The following is a 26,107-nucleotide window of genomic DNA, read 5'->3' on the forward strand; positions in this document are numbered from 1 at the left end:
ATTCTCCTCTATAACTTGGGTGCTCATGGGAGGAAGGTTTATGATTAGCTTCCAGACCCAGTATTTGCTGATGGTGATGAAGATGATGAGCCTGATGAGTATAGAGCTCCTTTCCTCAAATTGGAGAAACAGTTTTGGGATAAAATTAACATTGTGTTGGAACGTCACAGGTTGTTCTGCTGCATTCAGAGGGTTGAAGCAGGTTATGTGACTTTGGGGATTTGAATGATTCTATCATTAGAGATCAAATTGTATGCTGTTCCAGCAACATCAGAATCAAAGAGACAATATTACAGAAACAACTGGATTTGCAAGAAGTGATGGAAATTGCTAAGTCCATTGAACACACGGTGGAATGCCTTAAGGAAATCAGAGAAACTTTCTCTGTTGATGCTGTTTCTGTAATAAGAGAGGTGAATTCTGCGGAAGAGGTATTTAAAATATGGAGTTCAAGTGTAGGTAAATCCAAATTAGATGGCGAGAAAAATAAACTTAAATGTTTCTTTGTGGGAGTAACAACCATCTCGCCAACTCCCCATATTGTCAAGCCAGGTCTGCCACTTGTAGAAAGTGCAACAGAAAGGGCCATTTTTCTAGAGTTTGTAGAGATTCTTTCAATAAGGATAAGCACCGGCAGAGGAGCTACGTGCGCATCCGAGATGGCCGCTTGAGCACAGGGCTCCTGAGTCCCTCGCTGCCCTCCGCATATATCCTGAAAGATATCCTGACTTTGACCACGGGTTCTTGAAAGATGAACCTCAGCTGACACCTTAGCTGTTTTCAAAATTTCATTTGGACTTCGGGAACCGCAGATACGTCGATCGGAGTTTTGGAGGCCCGCCCTACGGCGACACTGGGAGCTGGCACACCAAGACGCCGGGGAATAGTTGAACAACAACGGCCTGAGGGGCTACCCCGGTTGCCCTGAGTTGACTTTCGGTTTCGTTTCTGGGCCTATGTCTCCTCTGATCGCGTGATTGCCTTGCACCCCATCGGGGTCCCGCCTAACTCTGCTTCCTGATCATATGCCAACTGTTGTGAGGGTTTGGGTGTTGGGCTGAGCTGTTGCTTTTGCCCTTTTTGCCCACTTTCGTGATTTCAGTGGTCTGGTGGTGAGCAGCCATTTTCACCAGGTCTCGCAGGCCCCTCCGGGGCTCACCATTCAAAATGACTACCAGGCCTGACAACGAGAAGCGGAAGACTAAAACGCCTCTGCGTGGGGGACCGGTTCAAACCAACGTCATGGATCGCTATACCCAACCCAAGGTGTCCCCTGGTGGCGCCAGTCGAGCTTTGGAGGGCCCCAATGACGATCTGACTGCGTTGACCGAATTGACTTTGCAGGATGTCATGGGCGCCATTGCCAACATGAAGGCTTCCATCGGTCAGCAATACGAGGCTCTCGCTCTCAAAATTGACACTGTAGCAGTTGATGTTACTTTGATCAGAGCCGATTTGTCAAAGACCAATGAAAGGGTCAAGTCTCTGGACCTGAAGACTTCTAGCCTCAGGACCGATGTATCTGATCTGCAGACGGAAGTCGGCCGCTTGCGCTCCTCCAACGATCTCATGGCCCATCGTCTGGAGGATTTTGAAAACAGGGCCCGGCGCAACAACATACTCCTTGTTGGGGTCCCTAAGACTTCTGGTGCGTCGGCAACTGATCTCCTTGTGGAAGACATCGTCTTGAATCACCTGGCCCCTACAGGCCTGAGTACATTTTTTGCCATAGAGCGTGCCAATCGAGTGCCGGGCGGAAAACCGAAGTCTGGCGCCTCACCGAGGCCTATCATCGCCAGGATCTTCAATTTTAGGGACAGAGACACTATCCTACAGGCCTCGAGAGTGAGTGGCCCCGTAAGATTTGAGAACACGACTGTGAGCTTCTACACGGACTTCACGCAGCTTGTTCAGAGACAGAGGATGGGGTTCCAGGGAGTGAAGCGACGGCTGAGAGACTTAGGCCTGAAATACGCTATGCTATTTCCAACCAGGCTGCGTGTCGAATACGAAGACCGGACTTTCTTCTTTGATCGTCCTGACGGAGTTAGTGACTGGCTGGATACCCTTCCCAAACAGACTGACTCAACTGGGCATCCAGGTGGAGCCGAGGGCGGCGTATCGGAACAAGAGTGACATTATGGTTCCTGATTTCTGATCATTCACGTGTTATTCGGCTGGGTTTGATACTTCTTCTATTACTGTGTACCATTGCTATAAACCCGGGGGTGACGGGGGGAATGGGACTCTTTCCTCCTCTGGGGTTTCTTTTTGTAGACTAGTTTAATGATAGGGCGACAGGCACACTGCAAGTTGGGGTGGCTTTTGAGTCTAACGCAGGGGTGCAGGGTGGGGGGTGTTGTAACGGGTTCTGTTTGGGGGTGGTTGGGGGTTCTTGGGTGTTTGTGGGTTTCTTTCAAGGCAACGTATCGTATTTCTTCTTGATTAGGTCATTGTGTTCGTTATGGGGTGGATGCTGCACTTCTTTCTGGGATGGGGGTTAGTGGGTTGAAACTAATGTGTTGGAATGTCAATGGGTTGGGGGATAGGATAAAATGGGGTGTTGTGTTACAGTTATTGCGGCGCCTCTCCCCCGATATTGTATTGTTGCAGGAAACGCATCTGGTTGGGAACACGTGCCATGCCATGAATCGGCGAGGGTATCGTCTTGTGGCACACTCTGGCTTCACCTCTGGTTCTAGGGGTGTGGGTATCCTCGTCAAGTCCTCCCTCCCTTTGGCAATCGATGATGTGATTCTTGACGACAGGGGGCGCTATGCTGCTCTCACTGGTAGATGGGAGGGGAGGACTGTCTCCTTTGTTACTGTCTATATCCCGCCAGGTCTACAGATCTCGACTTTTGCGGATCTTGGGTGTGTAGTACTGGGGCTCCCTGAAGGCATCTTGGTGATGGGCGGAGACTTCAATTCGGTTGTCTCCGGTAACATAGATCACTACCCCCCCAGGGATCTTCCCAAGTCGCAATCCTGGTTGACTGGGTTCTTGGAGACACTGGGTCTGGTAGACTGTTGGAGGTTGCTGCACCCGGATCAGGTGCAATACACCTTTCACTCTGGAGCCCATGGCAGTCTGTCCAGACTCGACTATATTCTGGTGCCGGCGGCGTTGTCCTCCTCCATTGGGGAGGTGAGGCACCTCGCCCGGGGCATATCCGACCACTCCCCAGTCTGGCTTAGCATGGATACTACTATGAGGAATGAGGGACGGGTCGCCCCTATAAACCCCTGGTTTCTCCGCAATCCCAAGACCCGTTCCGAGTTGATGAAATCCCTCGATCATTATTTTGTAGAAAATGTGGGGTCTGTGTAATCTGCTGTATCGTTGTGGGAAGCATTTAAGACTGTGATACGTGGGCAGGCTTTATCCCTGATAGCTAATGCCAAGAAAAGTAAGCATGAAGAGGTGGTCCGTCTGAAGACAGAGATAGCCGCGCTGGAGAGTGATTTGGAGCGCGGAGTGTCCCGTGCCAAACTTCATTCCCTCAGCCTCAAACAATTGGATTATAGGACCCTGGTTACTGATGCTGTGAAGGTCATGAGCAGGGAACAGCAGGGCAGACTGTATGATGTTGGGGATAAGGCGGGTAAATTGATTGCGTGGCTGGACAAGAAAGAAAGGGCGAGTCGTGTAGTTCCTGTGATTGAGAACCTTGACGGAGTGTGTGTGTCTGACCCGGCTGCAATTGTTGAATGCTTTGCGGAGCACTTCCGAATTGTCTATGCTCCGGTCTCTGATAGGCCGGAGGCCGACTCTCATTTGTTGCTCCGCGATATTACTTTGTCCTGCCTGTCTGCGGCTGACAGAGACCTGATGGACGCGGTGCTTTCGGCTGATGAGCTGGCTACTGCCATTCGTTCAGTGCGCTCTGGCAAGGCCATGGGTCCTAATGGTCTGCCTATTGAACTGTATAAATTGTGTCCAGATACACTGGCTCCGTATCTTCGTGATATGTTTCTAGAATCCCGCGACTCTGGCTCCCTTCCACGTGACCAGCGTCTTGCTAGTATCGTAGTGATTCATAAGGAGGGGAAGCCACGGGATCGCTGTTCATCTTATAGACCAATCTCGCTTCTAAACGCTGAACCGAAAATTCTGGCTAAGTTATTGGCTAACCGCCTGACGAATGTTATCAGCGACCTGGTCCATCCGGATCAGTCCGGTTTTATCCCGCACCGTAACACGGCGCTCAACCTGCGGCGCTTGCACGGTGTTCTCGCGAGGGCGGCATCTTTTCATGAGCCGGTCATCTTGGCTTCCTTGGATGCTACGATGGCCTTCAATACTCTTAAGTGGCCTTATCTCTGGGCCACTCTTGCGAAATTCGGATTCGGCCCTGGGTTCATCGGCTGGGTGAAACTTTTGTATGCGGAGCCACTGGCGCAGGTGGTTGTGAATGGTCGAGTCTCTGCGTCTTTTGTCCTCACGAGGGGCACGCGACAGGGCTGCCCGTTGTCACCATTGCTTTTCGCACTTGCCCTCGAGCCGCTGGCTGCCTGGTTGCGCTGGGAGCCCTCGCTTAAGGGGATCCAGTTGTCCCCAGACTTTGAGGATCGCATCTCGCTCTACGCGGATGACATCCTAATGTACCTTACGTCCCCTCGAAAATCTCTGAATGTCTTGTTCGATGTGCTTACTTCGTTTGGGAAAAATTCGGGCCTTGTGATCAACTGGGCTAAATCCTGTGTATACGTGCTCTCGGGCGGCCCCCCCCCTTGCCTCGCAGATGCCCCATTCGGGTCTCTCCGACGGGCTTTAAGTACTTGGGGATTTTTATATCTTTGGACCCTGTGGCTCGCTACGAACGTAACCTGCTCCCTCCCCTTCAAAGATTGAGACTTGATGTTGTGCGCTGGCGCGGGTTGCCTCTATCACCGCTTGGGCGCGCAGCCCTTTTTAAAATGATGTCCTTGCCGCAGTTTTTGTACGCGCTTCAGAATACGTTCGATATTATTCCGGCGAGCTACTTTCGAGAGGTTGAGAGCCTGCAGAGACGGTTAATCTGGGATGGACGTTCGCGTATTGCCCTCGCTAAACTCACTCTTCCCTGGTATGACGGGGGTATAGCGCTGCCGGATATTAGGCGTTACTATTGGGCCTCGCAGCTGAGTGCGATCAATCATGCGACATACGCTCCTGTTCCTAACCCGGCGTTCGAGATGGATAAATATTTGTTACCGGGCGGGGACTACAGAAGGGCGCTCTATTCCAAGGCGGTGGGCAAGGATTTATCTGGACCTACCGAGATTGCTGTACGCGTGTGGCATGCTGCGAATGCGTCTGTGGGATGGAGAGATCGATTGACTCGTGCGACCCCATTGTATGCTTCTGAAATGTTGGGATGTCTCTGGAAAACGAAAGGGTTTGAAAAATGGGATATGATTGGTATTAGCTGTGTGGGCGATCTTTGGGTCAAGGGCAAAATCAAGACCTTTGCAGCGCTAAAGACAGAATATGAATTGAGTGACAGGGAATTCTTCCGATATGCACAGATTCACCATGCCTTAAGTTCGGTTCTCCCCGCGGGTACTGTCATCCCCGAGTCCTCCCCCCTTGAGGATAGGGTCCTTGACGGCCACGTCCCGACAGTACCATTTCCCTGATAAATAAGAAGCTGATCAACACCCGTGTGGATCTGCTGGTGCGTCTTAGAGAGGTTTGGACCGGTGATGGTTTGGAGCTGGACGACGAGGATTAGCAAGCTGCATTATCCTCGCCCAAAGAAGTTGCGATTTCTGCCCGTCTCCGATTCGTTCAGCTCAAAATCTTACATCGTGTATATATCACTGGTCCACACTTGATTCGCATGGGTTATTCCTCAGACGGGTTATGTAAGCGTGGTTGTGGGATGCTTGGAACTTTCCTCCATATACTTTGAGAGTGTCCGGAGGTGGTGACGTTCTGGAATAATGTGCACGCCGTGATGGGTAGGGTCACGGGAGTGGTGTTGCTGCCCAAGGCCAGACGATGCCTGCTGAATGTGTGGGAGCCGAATGATTATAGTGTGGCCCAGACGCAGTGGGCGACCCTTGGGAATATGATTGCCAAAAGGGATGTTGCGCAGTTGTGGGGTTCCCAGCGGCCGCCCACAGTATCCGTATGGAAGGAGAATATGGACTGGTGTATGTTCAGAGAGAAGACTGTGTATGTGGCGCGGGGCAAACCTAGAAAATGGAATAGCATCTGGAGCCAGTGGAACGCATACCGTGGAAATATATGTTCGCCTCCACTCGTGGAAAGCCCCGAAGTCCCCCTGTCCCCCTTATCCGACATTCCATATAGTGTGTGCTTCATGTTATTCTTAATTTGTTTCCCCGCTGGCCCCCTCCCCACAACATGTGCTATTGATCTATTGTATATCATCGTGCCTAGGTGTCCTCCTCCGTGAACACATGTCCATGTACACTGTTTCTTTTTTGCCTTGTATGTTGTTGTCTTTTCATCTTTTATTAAAAATTTAATACAAAAAAAATAGGGATAAGCACCATGCCAACAAAGAACATGACGTGGTCACTCAATCAGTCAAGAAAATCATATTACAAGTGGGAGACCTTAGCACGGTTCATTCAGTCAACTATCCTGTATGTGATATTAACTTAGATGGTAACCCTATCAATGTTTTTGCGGATTCATGCTCTCCCTACACTTTCATCAACTTTTCAGTTTTATCAAAATGGCGGAGGTGGCAGACCTTCAAGTTCCTGACCTCCCAGTGGGAATAATTGCGACCCTTTTCCCCTTAAAGGAATATTCAAATCCCTCATTACATTTAAGAATCGCACCACAGTGGGCAAGGTCTATCTTGTTCATGAGGGGTCCAATTTACTGGTTTGGCAACATCAGAAGGAGTTGGGAATAAAATTAGATCCCAACAGTCCGGAGCAAGTGCTGATAGCCAGCCAATCCATTACAGGGGACCAGCATTTTAACGACAAGCTGGGTTTGTTGAAGAACTTTAAACACAAAATTAAGCTCAAATCTGACACCAAACCCATTGTTCACAATGCAAGACCCATTCCCCACCTCATGAAGGAGTCTTTGAAGAAGTAACTCAGCAAGTTACAAAGTCAAGGTATTATTCAACCTGTAGAGAGTTAAGACTGATTGGCACCCATTGTGATAGCCAAGAAAACCAATATCTATGAAATTAGGCTGTGCGTTGACATTTGTGACCTCAACATTGTGGTAAATAAATAAATAATACCCTATTTTTGACTAAGCATATAGCATAACAGATAGCTCAATAAATAAGAGTCAAGATTCGAGGTAGTAGGAGTTTCTGCAGGTTTATTACAGCATAAGGACAGGATCAGGACAACCTGCATAGGAACAGAGTGAGAGTGACAGGGCCCGGCAGCTGCCGGGGCTAGGTCTGGGATGAGCGCGCTAACTTTTAATAACAATCCATCAACTTATATACATAACGCAAACACATAGCATTACATTGTAGTAGGCGTAGCAGTGGGTGGAGCAGAAGGCGTGACGCGTAGCAGTCGCGAAAGATAACAGTGAAAGTAGGTGTAACTGGGAGTATACATAGACATGTGGTGCAAACGTAACAGAATATGTCATGAATGGGGCGGAAACATAGGAGGGGGCTACCTAAGGAGCCGGGACCTCTAACCTGGTGGTGCGCGAAAACTGGCAATGACGTGTTACTAGGAGAAGCTGGGGGCTATGAACTCTGTGCTAGGAGCAGAGACTAGAGTCTGGAGGGTCGGAGCGACATGTACCTAAACCCTATCTGGTATCTAATGTTTAGAGAACATGTTGATATAAACTAGGAGTCATGAGGGGAAAAGCTAACTTGATTCTAAGACTGGACCATACATTATTCTACATGAAATGCGTGATGAGGAATACTAAATGACCATTAAATACAGTATTTCTCTAACGTGGAGACGTGAAGGCTAGACAATGACGGAAACTATTGATGCAGTTCAGTAGCTTAGGAATGTAGAGAAGGAGGACTGAACTGATAACTGGAACTATAACATACTTTTGGCAGACTCAGAGGCAGAGCCAAGCTGCACCGGGCACTGCGAGGCAGGAAGTAAGTGAAGGGTCGAGGATACAGGTGGGGGCTGTATCGCTCCTCAGCGAGGCTTCAGGAGACAGGAGCTGAATCTGATGTCCGGGCCCTTTTGAGGCCTGGAAACGGGGACTTTATAATGGAATAACGTACACACTGAGAAACGTGGCAACATAACTTTACATAGGCCTGATATTCGTAGTATTCACGAGGACTGGAAAATGACATACCAGAGGTGGACACAACTATAATTGCGTCATTAATCGGACATGGGGAATAACATATGCATATTGGTCATGCACACATAACATATGATGGATGAGGCGTAGGGACACAGAACATGGCAAAATTTACTTTTCCACATTCCCTCCTTGTCACTACGTTTCCATCAGGAAACATCAATTTTCATGATACCATCTATCATTTCATACAGTATCATTTGCTCGTCTCGAATTGTCTTGGAACGGGATTTAGAACGGGGCTTGGGACTAGGAATACAAGAGGTAGCACAAATGCCGCAAATCGCAGGGCCACATTGTATACAGAGGCAGCAGCTAAATATGATCGCTACTGCAATACCTAGAAAGGACAGGACTTTCCATCCCCATGCGGAAATTATATTCCAGAACCAACCGGACCATGTCCAGGTGCCTGGATCTTGGTGTAACAGATGGGCAATTTTATGGAGTCTGGTTATAGCTGAATAAACAGACGGCGCGTTATTTGGAATGAAAATGCAGCAACTAGATCCGATGACTCTACAGGCCCCGCCCCTATCGGCCAGTATGACGTCAAGGACGAGACGATTTTGCAAAACGACAAATCTCATAGCAGATTGTTCTTCGGTTAAGTTACCTAGAGCAGAGGCAGTCTCATTTACTACAGCTTCAAGGGTTCTTGTTAACCTACGAATTAGTTTACTATTCTGGACAGGTCCTACGAAGAAGAAGAAACCTTTATTGAAATCTGTATACTGTTCTAGAGTAGTTTCAGTATAATCGACAATTGGGGACTCCCTTCTATGTCTAATGTGTACTAGATGTGTGTTTCTGTGATAATCAGATGGGGCTAGGAAAACAGGTGGCAGTAGGAAGGCAATGTAACAGGTTCCCTCCCAATCGAGGGGCAGACGAACATATGCAGTTTGACCACAAATAAAATAAGAATGGCGTGAAGCTTTAAAAATAGATTTCCTACTGTCACTATACTTGACAACAGTAGTACATTCACTATGTCCTACATGTACAGAACCATAATTACGGAAACATAATTCACCTTTGACTGGTAGTACTGAAATAGCAGGTAAGTCTGGAGTAGTATCAGACTGAACATTCAGAACCATGAAATTCGACGAATAATTACCTAAATTATACACTTCATTCTCTAGATCTAAACCTGTTCTGTGGGGGAGACCTTGCTTGTCTGGAAAACATGTACTGTTAAGAAAAGACATATCTGTTGCGGATGACGTTAACGTGGACCATGCTCCACACGACCCATTATGTGAGAATGGATAAGGAAAGAGTGGCAGAACTCCCTTCGGTGTCTGGAAAGGGGGGAGTCGACCACACACCCAACAATTAGTGGCATTGCTGGTCTGGTGTGAGTAATGTAACATACGGATGAAAGAATTGTTGCGCATAGCGAGGCGGTATGAATATTCGTGAGGAGGCAGATCACTAAACGTGTGCTCCACTGTAGCATTAGCAGACATATTTACATGAGGAACTGGAAAATACAGATAGAATGCATAGCTGGTGCAGGAAATCATAATGCTGATGAATAATATGAAACTCAGAAAAACAATACATCGGTTTGCGTTTAAACTGACTCTCTCACTATGGGGGTCTATTTTATACATGTCAGAAACAGTCTAACCGTTTCACCTAGGGGAGGACTTATACAATCAAACTGACTGACTTATTTTACTAGACCTGAGCTTTAACTTATACTCCTGTTGCGGAGTTTTCTCTACCAAGGGAGGGGTTGTAACAATGTCTTTTGCGGGACAGTCCTTAAGAGCAATATTCGGGCAATGTTTCAAATCCTGGGAAATGTTTTTAGAAACTGGTTTCAGTCCTTTGAAAAGTTTAACATGAGAAAGGTGTAGCCATCCTTTTCTGCCTTCCAACTTCACGGCGGTACGGGTGGTGAGGAGGACCTGACGGGGCTCCTTCCATCGGGGCTCCAGCGGACTTGATCTGTCAAAATTTCGGACCATCACAAGGGAACCTGGAACGATTTCATGCGGTGCCACCTCGGTATTGTCTGGAAATGCGGCGGCAACCAGTGAACGACATGAGTTGAGGGCAGACATCAAGGAAGCTAGGTAATCTGTCAGCATATTACATGAAACATCGGTAATACTTCGGGGTCTAGGAGTACCCCACATGTTAGGGGGGCGGCCGAATACGACCTCGTACGGGGACAGACCTGATCTGGAATGTGCAACCATGCGCATATAAAACAAAGCGACTGGCAGAGCTACTAGCCAGTCTACACCTTTGTCTTTACAAACTTTTGCGATACGGATTTTCAGAGTCTGGTTATGTCTCTCGACCAGACCGGCTGCTTCAGGATGGCGTACACAATGAAACTTCCACTGGTACCCTAACAACAGGGAAACATGCTTCATTAACTCTGAGGAGAATGGCTGACCGTTATCAGAATATACGACTCTAGGGAGTCCATACCTAGGGAAAAATTCACGAACCAACTGTTTGGCAGTGGTCGCGGCTGTGTAATCTGGGACTGGATATGCTTCTGTCCACCTGGACAAAGCGCATACTACTACAAGGACATACTTGAAACCTCGACATCGCTCCATCTGAATATAATCCATCTGGAGGACCTCAAAAGGGTGGTCAGGGGGCTGGAAACCACCTTGTTCCACCGGGACACTTTTACCTGGATTAAACTGACAACATATCATACAGGTACGGACTTTCTGCTTGGCTGCAGCTCGTAAATGCTTGTTGAACCATATGTTCTGGATACTGTCTAACATAGCTTTTTCTCCTAAATGTGCTGGACTATGTGTGGTATTGATAATGACTTGAACCATAGAGTCGGGGAGAAACCATGTGGCTCTACCCTTTGTTAACCATCCTTGATCTGTCTGAACCCCTCCTTGTTCAGACCATTTCTTGATTTCATCGGGAGTAGCATGTAACTGGATATCTATGACATCTTGTGTAGGGTCCTTAACTGTCATGCATGTAGTCAGATCTGGAGTAAGTGTCATGTTAACTGGAACGTCTGGAGTCTGTGCTGTAAGTTTGGCTGTGCGATCTGCTAGATCATTACCTTGGGAAATAATGTCAGTGACTTTCGTATGTGCTTTGCACTTCATGATAGCGATAGATGTCGGTAAATGTATGGCATCCAACAGAGCTTGAATAAGGAGACCATGCTGAATCTTGGTTCCATGAGAAGTCATGAAACCTCTCTCCTGCCAGAGCACCCCGAAGTCGTGTACAACTCCAAATGCGTAACGTGAGTCTGTGTAAACATTAACTTTCAGGTTCTTGGCGTGTATACAAGCTTGTGTCAGAGCGACTAGCTCTGCTGCTTGAGCGGACAGGGTATCGATACGGTGTGTTTCAATAACTTCGGTGTCGGTAGTTACTGCATACGCGGCGACTAGTTCTCCTGTACTTGTTCTCATACATGAACCATCCACATAAAGTGTCAGGTCAGGATCTGGTAACGGACTGTCTGTCAGGTCTTGTCTTGGCTTTGTCGTAATGTTAACTACTTCCACGCAGTCATGGGGGTCAGGATCTGAACTAACTGATGGTAACAGTGTAGCAGGATTCAGGACGTTGCAGCGTCTGATTTCTATGTGTGGCTGGAACAGTGTCAATTCATAACCTGTTAAACGTGCAATTGTCAAGTGCTGAGTTTGTGTTCGGTTTAAAAGAACTTCTACTGAATGTGGGACTTGTACTGTCAGAGTATGTCCTAAAACTATGGAATCACTTTGTCTGATAGCTAGTGCTGTGGCTGCAACTGACTTGAGGCACGCAGGCAACGCCTGGGCGACTGGATCTAATGTGCTCGAAAAATAAGCACAGGGCTTGGATTGTCCTGCTTGATCTTGTGTGAGAACAGATAATGCTGTACCTTCGCGTTCAGTAACGAAAAGTGTAAAAGGCTTACTGTAGTTCGGTGTAGCTAGAACTGGAGCTTGACATAAAGCTTTCTTTAACTCGTTGAAACTAAGTGTGTGTTCAGATGTCCAAGGGAGGACAGTCGATACGGCTGCCTCCTGTGTCGTTAACTGTATCAGTGGCTTGGCTAGAAATGCATACTGGGGAATCCATTGTCTACAATAAGAAGTAAGGCCAATAAAAGCACGTACCTCCTTCTGGGTTCTGGGCTGGGGAAGACTCGCTATTAACTGGATACGGTCTGGTGTCAACTGCCTACCCCTCTTGGACAGTAAGTGTCCTAAGTATACCACTTGCTGGACACAGAATTGAAGCTTCGAAGGTGACACCTTGTGCCCCATCTCGGCTAGAAAATACAGAACTGTAAGGGATGCTCGCTCGCAAGCACGTTCAGAACGGGCTGTGATCAGTAGATCATCGACATACTGGAGCAGGGCAGTGTCAGTTGGCATGTGAATATTGTCTAGTTGTCTCTTTAGTGCTTGACTGTAAATACTAGGGCTTTCAGTGAAACCTTGAGGAGCGCGTGTGAACATATAGCTTCTTCCATTTAAACAAAATCCGAAAAGAAACTGGCTGTCTGGATGAATTGGAACACTGAAAAATGCATTCTTGAGGTCAATGACAGTGAAAAACGTGGCTTCGGAATCAATGGCTGTCAATAGGGAAGAGATGTCTGGGACAACTGGGTACTGCGGAATAATACATTTATTAAGCTCTCGTAAATCAATCACTAATCGATATACTGGGGGTGCATTTGGATCAGTACGTTTCATGACTGGAATGATCGGAGAATTACACACATTGGAGTCAGTTTCTACAACTACTCCTTGAGCTATGAGCTCGTCAATAATTTTGGATAAGGCTGCTACAGCCTCGGGTGGCAATCTGTACTGTCTGATTCGTGGTAGCACTACACCTGGCTTGAGAGTCACACGATGGGGTGTGATTTGCATGTAACCTACATCAGTTGGACCTTGCGCCCATAAATGCTGCGGAACATTAGACAATCTGGAATCAAAATCTCGTAATACATAGTGACCCTTAAAGTCACGTAGGAACAGACGTATTCCCTCTGGGGAACAGCATATGACTGCACCTAATTCTTTCAGTGTCTTAATGCCTAACAGATTTTCTGGACATGACTTAGTAAGTAACAGATCAGTAGTGCGGGACAATGGACCTACTTCTAGAGTAACTGGCTTTGATATCTCGTTAACTATTGGTTTTCCTGAAAATCCAAGGGAAACATTTCTTGAGCCTGAGAGCGGAGCCCCTGGAACTTCGGCATGACTAATTGTGGTCCTACTTGCCCCTGTATCGATCAAAAACTTTCTGTCTTTCCCTAATACTTGACTGTGAACATAGGGACCTTCTTGATCTACAGGTATCTCGATGAGAGGCAAGCCTACCTCCCTCTCTAGGCTGTTTCATGAATATGGCTGATATTCTGGATACTCAGACTGTGCATACTGGTACATCTGCGATGTAACGTGCTGTGTTGCAGCAATAGGCTGCGGTGCTGTAACTGTCTGTTGTGCATTCTGTGGCTGAGGAATCTGTGAAACTTGTTCTTGTCTAGGCGGACGTGGTCTTTCTTTAGTCTTACCAGTAGCTATGTTGTGTTTCAGAACTGCACACTCGTTTATAAAATGACCTGGCTGTTTACAATAATTGCAATTCCCTTTAACGGGAGCTGCAGGATGACTGACTTGATTGGCTTGATTTGGACCCCTCTTCTGACTGTCTTGAGGAACAGATTGTGCAACTAGTACTTTCATTTTCGTGTCTTTCATACGTTTTCTCTCGTGTTCTTGCTCTTCCCTGATTCTATTCTGGTGGTACTGGAGCATCTGGAGCATCTGGGACGGAGTATTTGCTTGCCAGATGCTTTCGACTTTCAAAACTCGATTTTTAATTTGTGGGCTTGAATTCTCGACTAATTTAGTAACAAAAAGGTGAGGGTATGACTCACTACTTGTCTTGAGACCACTGTTGATACTGAAACATTTTTCAAATCTAGAATAAAAATCACTAATATCTTCATCTTGTTTCTGTTTACAGGCTGAGATTGCATCCCAGTCTTCTTTTCTAGTTGTCAATAATCTGGGTAAAACTTGAATCAATAATTCTGGTAAATCTTTACATTTATCTCCAAGACCGGTACCTGGTACTCGTGCCTTGTCTTCAGCTTCTAGAACTGCCCAATCGATCTTTTTCTCTCCCACCTCCCATTCCTTTTCCTTTAACTTTTCATACACCCCTGCGGGTAACAGAACCTTTAACATTTTAATGATATCTGGGTAAGTGTATTCTCCCATACGGAGCATGTCTTTTAATTCTCTATGGAACCCCGCTGGATCTTTATCATGACAGGGAATTAATTTCTTCATTTCAAGAAGTTCCATCTTTGAAATCGGAGTGTATACAAACACTCGTTGCATATCGCCACCCGCCCCTTGGACTGGGTGGACCTCTCGTAACGGATTCTGTCTGTCTATGTAGAATGATTTACTTTCTGGGGGTGAGACATGAACAAAATGCGGGTTCAGGAACGTTCTATATTTGTGGCGCTGTTCTAAGATGACACTAATTAAATCGGTACCTAGACCTCTCCATCTATACTGAAGTAACTCGTTCAGGACATCGTGTAACGGGCCTGGATCAGAATGTTGACCCTCATACAGAGTAATGAGGTGCTGGATCATATACATACCCACCAGTCGCTGCTCGGCTGGGGGCAATTTCAGAAACATTTGTGCCACTATTTCGTCTGGAAAAGTGGTAGAATCAGTAATCCATCGGACTGCTGATCGGACTAGTTCTTGTTCATGCATAGTACTTAATTCGCTATAACCGATTCGTGATTTCAGAATGTGATCGGTAGCTTGAAATACTTGTTCTAGGGAACCTTGTTCTGGTGCTTGATGATGGAAAATAGACTTGGGTTCTAGACGTAAATGGCGATCTGGAAATCTAGATTTTCCGACATACGCTATTCTGGCGGGATTCTCGTCGTCTTCCTCTTCAGGTTCAGAGGTACTTTCTTTCTCGCTTACTTGTGCTGCTTTACGCTGTTCGTGTATCTTTATTATCTCTTTACGGATTTTCTTGTACATACTTTCCATGGCACTGACGGTCTTGTGCTTACCCTCGGCTATATTATCACTCCACCTTGTCAGGATTCTCATTTCGGCCGGATCTTTAGACGGGTAATCTTGTTCTTTTATTAGGCAATTGATCAGGAACTTTAATATCATGAGCTGGATCTCGGCTTTCCTTTGAGACATGGCATCACTAATACTTTCTGGATCATCCCCTGTACGGATGAAACGATATATTCTGTCTAGATATTCTTTCATATTCGGCAAGGTGACTAGATACTCGGTCACTCTCCTTACACGTAAGGAATATAAAACCATATTATATTCGCCTGGAACTGGATCATAGACACATTCGGTAAGGGTTTGCCTGATCTCTGTAACAGACTGATGTTTGGGCGTACGCTGTAACGCTTGAGCATGTAATTCGAGTAATGTTAAACGCTTGTGTGGCGGCGGGGTTTGAGGAAGACCTCCTCCCGCGGCCCCTAAACCAGTATCATCAACTGATGCTTTCCGACCTGGCAGGGTCGGTAATTGTAAAGTGGGCTGGACTTGTATGGCGGGCTGACCCGGGGGAGCTGTTAAGGGCACCCCGGTGTCTGGAGGCGCAGGAATTACCTGGTTTACAGGGACTGGCGGAGTGCGAACAGGATTTGCATATTCAGGGACTATGTCGTCCAAATAGGACGAAATAAAAATATCAGCTGCGGTCGGTTTGTGACGTAGCTTGGTCGGAACTAATGGTGGCGGGAAATTACTGGATGCCTCTGGGGTCGCTTTTGGCAAGCCCTCGGCAAGAAGAGGATACATACCCTTAATAAGGGCATGCCTCTGTCTGTCTGACTGTTCGGCTTTGACTCGTTCACCTATCTCGATTAATTCTCTTTCTTGGGCTCGTTCTTGGGATTCTCTACTTAACTCTGACTTTCTGACTTCCTTTTCCGTTCTTCTATGAGCTTCTTTACGCCATAACTCGATGGCATCTTTCTGTGACTGTCTGGCTTTCTTTTTCCATAATGCTTCTTCTACTCGCATGATACATTCGGCATCCCATGTACCCGATACGGGCCATCTATACTTTTCTTCTAACTGTTTGGTATACTCTACCCATAAATCTAGATACAATATGGCGCTTATGCCATGTTTCTGATACATAAAATGACCTGGACTGTCCCTGGGCGGGACAGGAACTGCTTCTTCTAATAAACCCTTTCTAGTTTTTAACTGACGTAATCTTGAAAAGAGCGGCATTGTAAACTTGAATCGGAACACAATACAATACACGAAAAACAATAACAATTGGGAAAACAATTCAGGCATACCACGACATTGGAAATACATTGAACAACATTATAAATAACAGTTCGAACAGAATATTACCTGGAATACTGAGAACAGAAATACAAGAATTTCTCGAGAACGGAACAGACTAGAGTTACTGGATGCACTGCTATAACAGTACGGAACATACCGGTCCCATAAAGGAACGCATCAAGACCCGTATCCACCTAGGTGAACACTTCGTTTGTGGGCTTGGGTACCACCAACCCACGGACCAGAGTCAATTTAGACTGACCCTGTCTAGATACTACCCCAGCAATGGTACTCACCGGGCAGCAAGAACGGAAAGCCTCGGACTGGACTGGACTGACGACGACGGACTTCGGACTTCAGTTACGGGTGGGCCTCCGGATACCTCGGACCTTGGACTCTTGGCTTGGGCTCTGGTCGGGACTCGCCGCGTTCCTCCACCGTCTCGTTCGGATGCTGGACCGCCTCCTCCGTCTCCTCCGTGGGCCTGAGGGATACTTGAGCAGAAATATCTGCCACTGCGCAGAAGAGTTCCGTCACGACTGCAGAGGGTCAGGGGGTCGGCGTGGCTTCACCGACGCGTGGGGAAAGGGCAAGTCCCTGTTCGGGCGCCATTATGTGGTAAATAAATAAATAATACCCTATTTTTGACTAAGCATATAGCATAACAGATAGCTCAATAAATAAGAGTCAAGATTCGAGGTAGTAGGAGTTTCTGCAGGTTTATTACAGCATAAGGACAGGATCAGGACAACCTGCATAGGAACAGAGTGAGAGTGACAGGGCCCGGCAGCTGCCGGGGCTAGGTCTGGGATGAGCGCGCTAACTTTTAATAACAATCCATCAACTTATATACATAACGCAAACACATAGCATTACATTGTAGTAGGCGTAGCAGTGGGTGGAGCAGAAGGCGTGACGCGTAGCAGTCGCGAAAGATAACAGTGAAAGTAGGTGTAACTGGGAGTATACATAGACATGTGGTGCAAACGTAACAGAATATGTCATGAATGGGGCGGAAACATAGGAGGGGGCTACCTAAGGAGCCGGGACCTCTAACCTGGTGGTGCGCGAAAACTGGCAATGACGTGTTACTAGGAGAAGCTGGGGGCTATGAACTCTGTGCTAGGAGCAGAGACTAGAGTCTGGAGGGTCGGAGCGACATGTACCTAAACCCTATCTGGTATCTAATGTTTAGAGAACATGTTGATATAAACTAGGAGTCATGAGGGGAAAAGCTAACTTGATTCTAAGACTGGACCATACATTATTCTACATGAAATGCGTGATGAGGAATACTAAATGACCATTAAATACAGTATTTCTCTAACGTGGAGACGTGAAGGCTAGACAATGACGGAAACTATTGATGCAGTTCAGTAGCTTAGGAATGTAGAGAAGGAGGACTGAACTGATAACTGGAACTATAACATACTTTTGGCAGACTCAGAGGCAGAGCCAAGCTGCACCGGGCACTGCGAGGCAGGAAGTAAGTGAAGGGTCGAGGATACAGGTGGGGGCTGTATCGCTCCTCAGCGAGGCTTCAGGAGACAGGAGCTGAATCTGATGTCCGGGCCCTTTTGAGGCCTGGAAACGGGGACTTTATAATGGAATAACGTACACACTGAGAAACGTGGCAACATAACTTTACATAGGCCTGATATTCGTAGTATTCACGAGGACTGGAAAATGACATACCAGAGGTGGACACAACTATAATTGCGTCATTAATCGGACATGGGGAATAACATATGCATATTGGTCATGCACACATAACATATGATGGATGAGGCGTAGGGACACAGAACATGGCAAAATTTACTTTTCCACAACATGAGTATTTGGATAGACAGGCATCCGTTTCCACGTTTTCATGAGATGCTGAGTACTATGGGTGATGCAGTGTGCCTCTCGGTTCTTGGCCTTTCAAGCGCTTACAACCAAGTGGAACTTCATTCAGAATCCAGATAGTTGATGGCTTTCACCACTCCTATGGGATCTTTTAAATGCCGTTTGGGCTAGCGTCAGCTGCCGTGGTGTTCCAGAATATCATTCAAAGCATCCCGGGCGGGACTCCTAAAACTCTCTGCTGCCAGGACCATGTTTTAATCTATGGTGGAAGAGCATAACAAGTGCTTAAGACTTGTCCTGAGCTAACTTAGTGAAGCGGGACTCACACTGCAAAAAGAGAAATGCATGATTAGTGTGAGTATGGTGGAATACCTGGGTCATTCCATATCCAAGGATGGTTTTAAGCCCAAATTTTTCTTTTAGAGGCTGTCCAAAACCCTTTCGCTCCAAAGAATATAGATGAGCTTAAATTTCTGCCTGATATACCTTCTAAAAAGACATGCACGTTACATTTGGTCAGCGGAACATAAATATGCCTTTGAAAATATCGAAAATAGACATCTTGTCAGCCCCATATTTGTGTAATTTTGAACACAGTAGAAAAACCATCCTTATCACAGATGCCAGCAGCAAAGGCCTAGGGGCCACACTCTCTTAACCTCTTGGATGCTATGGGAATTCCCCTGCTGTGCTGGGATTTCGTGATCCTCATTGGTTTATGACGAGCTGGGCTCGTCATGAGCGTGCGAGGAGGCTACTGCATGACGAGCCCAGCTCGTCATGAGCGTGGAAGGGGTTAAATAATTGATGGCAAGGAGTGGATAGCTTTTGCTTCTCGTGCTCTAAACAAATCTGAACCGGATTACTCCGTGGTAGAAAGGGAAGCCCTGGCATTCTTTTGCTTGCATTAAGACTGAATAGTACTGCCCCCGTGCCAATGGGCTTGTGTAGAGAATCAATTGAATGGTTAAAGAATGCATCCAGTTGGCCTGTGTTAATAACTTGGAAGTGGAGAATGCCTTGCAGGAAATGTTGTGAGCATACCATACTTCTCCCAGTTCTATTACATGTGTCTCTCCCTTCACAGCCCTTAAGAGTAGCAAACCCCGTATCAACTCTTTCCCATGTGGGTGGGTGGAGGGGACAGAATGGTACATGAATCAGCCTTGGCCAAAAACAAAATTGCACTCCACCAAGCCAAGTATGAGAGCCAATAAAACACCAAACACGGTACAAAAAGTCAACAGTGGAATGTTGGGGACTGGGTGTATGTAAAGAAACCAAGTGGGCGCGAGGATTCCAAGTCTAAACATTTTCAACCCATGCGCATTGCCCCCACAAAGCTTAATGTAGTCATAATAGACAATGGGCAATGTTGGAGTATGGACAGACTTGTTAGGCACAACCCTTGTTCTTTGCCTTCCAGCAAGAGTTCTTCGGCGGAATTAATTCCAGCCTCTACAGGAGAACTTCAACTGTGAGTAAAGTATCCAAAGTGCCGGTTTGGCCTAAAGGCTATGTCATGAACACTTGAATTTAATTTTCCTCTTGAGGTGTTCTACCCGTGCAGTTTTCTTACCTAGTCCCTTTCCCTCCTCTTCCTTCTTTATCCTATCTCCACCTATCCACTTGGTTTCTTGTTTACTCCTCTATCCTGTGTGTTCCTTGATGGGAAAGATGTGTTGTAATTCAGATCCCCCTAGCCCCCGTATTCCTTAGAATGTTTCTACTGTTGGTTCTGTAGCTAGCCATAGAATGTTGAGAAGGTTCCTGTGAAGAAAGCAGGCTATGACGGTTGTGGAGCAGTGGGGACGACCAATAAAGCTTATTCAGAATCTACCTTTGAGTTCTTTCTTTTACCTCCAGCTGAACCCACTTTACAACAGTTCCACTGAGAAAGTTTGAGGTGGTTCTTCTTTCAATTGTCCTTCCAGGCAGTTCATCTGACCCAGACTTTGTGTAGAATGATGATTCTGACAGGAGGATCATTTCCATCCTGGATCACCCACCACTGAGGCACCTTGCACAATAGAGTGTTCAGTCCCACCATTCAATTCTATCATCGAACAAATGGCTGAATTCAGGAAGATTAATCAGCAGCTCCTTGCTAACAAAAAGGCATCAGGCAATATCGTAAGGAGCCCAGGGGAACATGGCGGCCGCTCGAGTGGTCGCGGACTCAATCCTGTCTCTCAGCAGACAAATGCAAAAATTACCTGCTTTCCGATGTAGATACACCTGAACCAGGTACTGATGACTTCGGGGGACACGCGGGACGGTCTCAGGCTGTTTCTTGTTGGTATTTGCCCTTGCTTTGGAGGTCGCGGTGGCAGCAATAGCGGTGGGACCGCCGCGGGGCGGGTTCTGAGTGGAGGCAGCAGTACGGATTGCCAGAGGCCAGCGCGCTGCAGCATGGGTCGGCTTTTGCTGGAGTAGGAGCCTGGAGTTAGCTCCAGGTGCCTCTGGCTGCGATTCTGTGAATCAATACAGCAGCAGCAGAGTAGCTCCTGAAACAAAAACCTTAGATGATACAAAGCTTCCCTCAATGACCCCGGTAAGGAGGAAGAAGGAGGGGGATCGGGAGGTACTAACTAATGTGGGGAAGAGCACTAATAGTGAAGACCAGCAATTGTGTATGAGGAAGGCTCCAGGAGAGCTGCACGAGGGTGAAAATAGCAGGCTAAACAGGTATACCCTCAGAAGTCGAGGTATTTGGGAACAAGATCGGTCCCCCACTGAGGTTTTGACCAAGGCGACTACCCCTTTAGTACTACAACCTTACCCCCAAAAAACTGTAACATCTCGCCCCTACCCTACTCCGCCACAAAATAAAAAGGTGTTAGCAGAAAAGTATTTTTCTACAGTGGGTAAAAAGGCTACCAGGAATAAATCGGCTAAACTGGATAAACCGACTAACACTCGAATAACACCCTCACTGCATACCTATTTTAAGGTACAGGCTCAGGCTCAATCTTCCACTTCTACCCCCACCTCTACCTCTTCAGCAGCAGTAGATACCTGCACTGGTCTTACCCCCAATATTTCTGGTAACCAGCTAAGTACAACAAATACTGTGGTAATGGAGGCGGGTAATAATATAATCTCGCTGGAGAACAGGTTTAGTCCAGTGGCAGTGGCAGAGGGTGACAGCGCCCATACCCAACTCAATCCCAGGCCTGAGGTCCCTTTGAGTCAACCACCCCAACAGGGAGACGGGCTGAGGGAACAAGATATAGAGCCCAGGCCATGGGGACAGTCCTCCACAGAGGTTTTGCTGTCTACTTTAATAACCGAAATCAGAGAACATTTGCGGTATCTGAACGTAACCAGCAAAAGATTGAAGAGGTTTGTGAAACACTGGAAGAAAAAATCTATGACATTATGGAAAGAGTTGGAGTAACAGCGAGTGCACTGTCTCAAATGCTTTTTCTGCATCTAACGACAGGAAGACATGTGGACTGCCGCAATCCTTGACCGGCATCAACAAATTATGTGTTCTACAGAGATTCCATCGGGTGGCCCGGCCGGGCATGAACCCGGACTGATCACAGTGAATGAGGGTCGTTATAATGCGCAGAAGTCAAGTTGTCAGAATTGTCGCCAGTATATTGACCTCCGTGTTCAGCAAAGAAATGGGGTGGCATGAATCACACTTATCACTGGGCTTGCCCTCATTGTGTATGGTCACTATGGTAGCTGTCCGAAGATCTAATGGAAGGGTGCCCTCGTTATAAGCATCTTGGTAGAGGCCTAGTAGGTGGGGGCTAAGCAAGTCTTTGCATCTATTATAGAGCTCAGTGGGTATTCCATTCGCGCCAGGGGTTCTTCCCAGGCATAGCCGACACACCGCCTCCCCAACTTCCGTAAGCATCAGGTCTCCATCTAGCGCTTTCCTATTGCCCTCATCCAGTCTCGGGGTCTGAATGTCTCTTAAGTAATCGTCAATAGCGGCTGAGCCATTGAGTGGTTTTGTTCCATAAAATTCTTTATAGTGAGTGGCCTACGCTGCTACTATTTCCTCATCAGGGGAGAGAGTTGCTCTCTGGTTGTCCACGATGGACCTTACCAATCTAGTCTCAGTTTCTTTCCTGCTCAGCCAAGCCATTTGATTTCTGGCTTTATCGCCAACCTCATAGAGTTCGTGTTGTGTAGCTAGCCTCTGCTGCTTTGCTGTGTAATATAGCATGTTACTAAGTGTGCTATTACCACGCAGTAGGTTACAATGCGGTTGTTACAATGACCGTGTTGTTACCACGCGTGCCTTTACATCGCAAGTCGTTTCTACGGCTTGCGCTAGGTGGCGTGCTGAACTGAGGAATAGTATAAATTACTATCCCTACTCCAGCTAGCGCAACAGCAGGGAATGTGTTGGATTTAAAATCCAACACATTCCCTGGTGTTGCACGCCACCTAGCGCAAGTCGTAGAAACGACTTGCGATGTAAAGCCACGCGTGGTAATAACGCGGTCATTGTAAAGACCTCGTTGTTACCTACCTGCATGGTAATAGCAACGTAGTAAACGCTGTTTACCTTGCTGTGTTGTGGGCCAGGTTGCAGCATTCCAGCTTAAGGGCCTCTAATTGCCGGGTAGTCAATGGATCTGGCATGGCTATGACTTGCCTTTCCATGGCAAGTATCTGGTGTTCCAGATGCTCCAGTTTCTCCATGTCCATTTTTTTCTCCCTGTGCTATACAATTCTAGGCCCTGTGTCGCAATACCATTTTATATGCCTCCCACAGCGTAACTCCGGAGGCTACTGTGCCCACATTTTTGGTAAAGTAAATCTCAGTATCTGCCCGGAGGTCACGTATGATTACACTATTCTGTAAGTACCAGGCATTCAGTCTCCACGGCGTGTGCGGGTCCCGGGTCATAGTCCCCATATAAGCCCCAAGAGGCAAACGATCCAACAGTCCACACACAAGGTAGTCAATCCGACTAATCACGCCCAACTCACATGATGCGACGAAGACATAGTCTAACCTAAAATAGGCTTTATGCGCCCAGGAGAAATATGAGTATTTTCTATCATGAGGATGCTGGATGCCAAATTTGTCAGGAAAGCTCGCCAATGGGATGACGCCTGTCGACAACCCATGGCTCTCTGAATGATCTAGAGAAGTACGCATCACATCATTGAAGTCGCCCCCAATCACATGAAAGGACTTGGGGGTCTCAAGAAGGATGTACACTACTTTTGTCAACACAGGGGGTTGCAGTCTGGGTGGTGCATAGACACATATAAGAGTGAGCTCACACGGGCCCAGGTGCCCGTCACCCCCACATATCTGCCATGGGGATCTGGCCATCTACGAGTGATTTTGAAAGAGGGGGACTTTTCCGCCCTGTACAACTGATCAAGATATCAGAGAAATCTTGGGAATCAATTTTGTTTGTTAAAAAGGGGGGAGATGTCATGTCGTGAGGCAGAGGACGTGGGTCCTGTAGTGTCGTAGTGCCTGACCCTGTATTCAGACAGGACAGGCAACTAGACAGGAAACAGGAACAGGAAAGGGTTGTCTGGTCTGTGGGGCAGTTAAGTACTGGTAGGCAATAAAGAAGCAGTGATCCAGTACAGCTCCGACTCCCGTGTCGTTATTCCAGGGGTAAAGCGCGACACGAGGGCACTGTCCTGCCACCCCAATGAATGGATACCTCTCTTTTGACCAGTAATAAGGTAATGGCAACAAATCTGCGAGTTGCCGGTGGGAACTGCGCTACATATCCCAACAGGGCAATCTCCAGCAAAGGAATCCAAACCATACCACTCACTATCTTATGTATTTTTACCCAATATGAGTGTATGTGCGGACAGGTCCAGGACAGGTGTGCGAAGACTGCCTGCGGGGCGTTGCATCTTGCACAGTGGTGTGGTCTGGCAGGGTTTATCCTGTGGAGTCCGGAGGGGGTAATGTATATTCTACGTAGAAACTTGAAGTGGACTAATTTGTGGCGGCTATTAAGGGAAACATTTTTCATAACTGCACTGCAGCAGGCAGCCCACTGCTCGTCTGTTATCGGACTACCTAAGTCGGTCTCCCAGGCAGTGCGTATTTTGTCATCGTTGATCGGTATGATGGCAGCGCATGCGTTATAGAGCTGGGACACTAGATGATGTACCCCTCTTTCGCTGCCTATCACTGTTGTGAGTGGGGGAAAGGAAGGAGGTTCCAGAGGGTAGTCTGGCAACGCAGCCCGCAGGGCTGAACGGATCCGTAGGAGGACAAATCTGTCTATGAAAGTGGCACCAGGGAACAAGGACTCGCTATCGGGATCAAAAATATGGCCATCTGGAAATAAATTGCCTATCTTAGTAATATCAAATTTAGTGCATGTCAAATGGCGGCTGAGATTTAGACGGCCTCACACGAAGAGCTGATGTCATGCTCCTGCAAGGCTTTTCCTGGAAAATTGAAACTGAAGGACCATACCATTAATGATTCAGTGTATGGAAGCATGGCCTTAGTAAGCTAGAAAGCGCAACGCACCATGCTTATGAATGTATGCACTTAACATGACAACACACGCCTAACATGGCAACAGAGACCTGTCTTGTCCACATCACTTAATTTAGTGAATCATACAAATTTGACGCTACTAACACAGTTTTATGCAAGTCTTTACTGAACGTTACTGCCACATTCAGCAATATTGTCTCTTTATAGGTTTCCATAGCGTGCCATATCTAATTATATCCCCCTAAATGGTATTGTCACATTAATCATTGCCCTGCAGGGACCAGTGACAGTCGAACATCTGTGCCAGAATAGTGTTGTTGATTGATATGACATATGGCATGGTCCCTCGAGGAGTGCATGGCTATGATATGCACTGGTCGATCAGGCAACACAAAATCACAGTCCCAACTGAGCCGTGGTAATCATGTCATCACAAATTTGTGATTCCCACCAAAAATGTTGGTAGAGTCAGGGGCAGGCCTCTGACAAATAGATCCTCCCGTATTTCTCCCGGCACTCTGCTTCTGAGTTTCTGACACCCATTTAAGATGCACCGAATCTCGCTCTTCCTGGACAGTCTCTCCCCCTGCAAGATAGGCAGGCTCCTTCCTTCTCTCTGCAAGCAGGCTTGCTTCGAAGTGCTGCAGAACAGGTACACAGCTTCTTCCCCAACAGGGCCAGTCTACAGGTGAAGATTACCTGTCAGGCCAACAACAGTCCTGCTGGCAAAGCAGCTCTCCGAGTTCTCTGTGAAGCACTTCCTTCCTGAGTCATAGAGGACTTGGAACTGGAATCAGTGGGTTTCACTTGCTTACAGAACTGGCATACAGCAGATCAGGTTCCTGTTGCAATTTAGATACTTCTCACGTGGTACCTACTTTCCTCCACCTCCTCCCCTGTATTCCTTAGAATGTTCCTACTGTTGGTTCTGATGCTTGCCATAGAATGTTGAGAAGGTTCTTATGAGGTAAGCAGGCTGTGGTGGTTGTGGAGCTGTGGAGTCGACCAATAAAGCTTATTCAGAATCTACCCTGGAGTTCCTTCTTTTACCTCCAGCTGAACCAACTTTACAACACTGGCAACGATTTTGCTTGCAAAAGAGGGCAATTGCTGTCTCCTCCCTGTTATATAGTTGGTGGGCTGGAGAGTTTCCCAGTGC

The sequence above is a fragment of the Lissotriton helveticus genome, chromosome 5_1 (genome assembly GCF_964261635.1).
Source record: "Lissotriton helveticus chromosome 5_1, aLisHel1.1, whole genome shotgun sequence".
In the NCBI taxonomy this organism is placed as follows: Eukaryota; Metazoa; Chordata; class Amphibia; order Caudata; family Salamandridae; genus Lissotriton; species Lissotriton helveticus.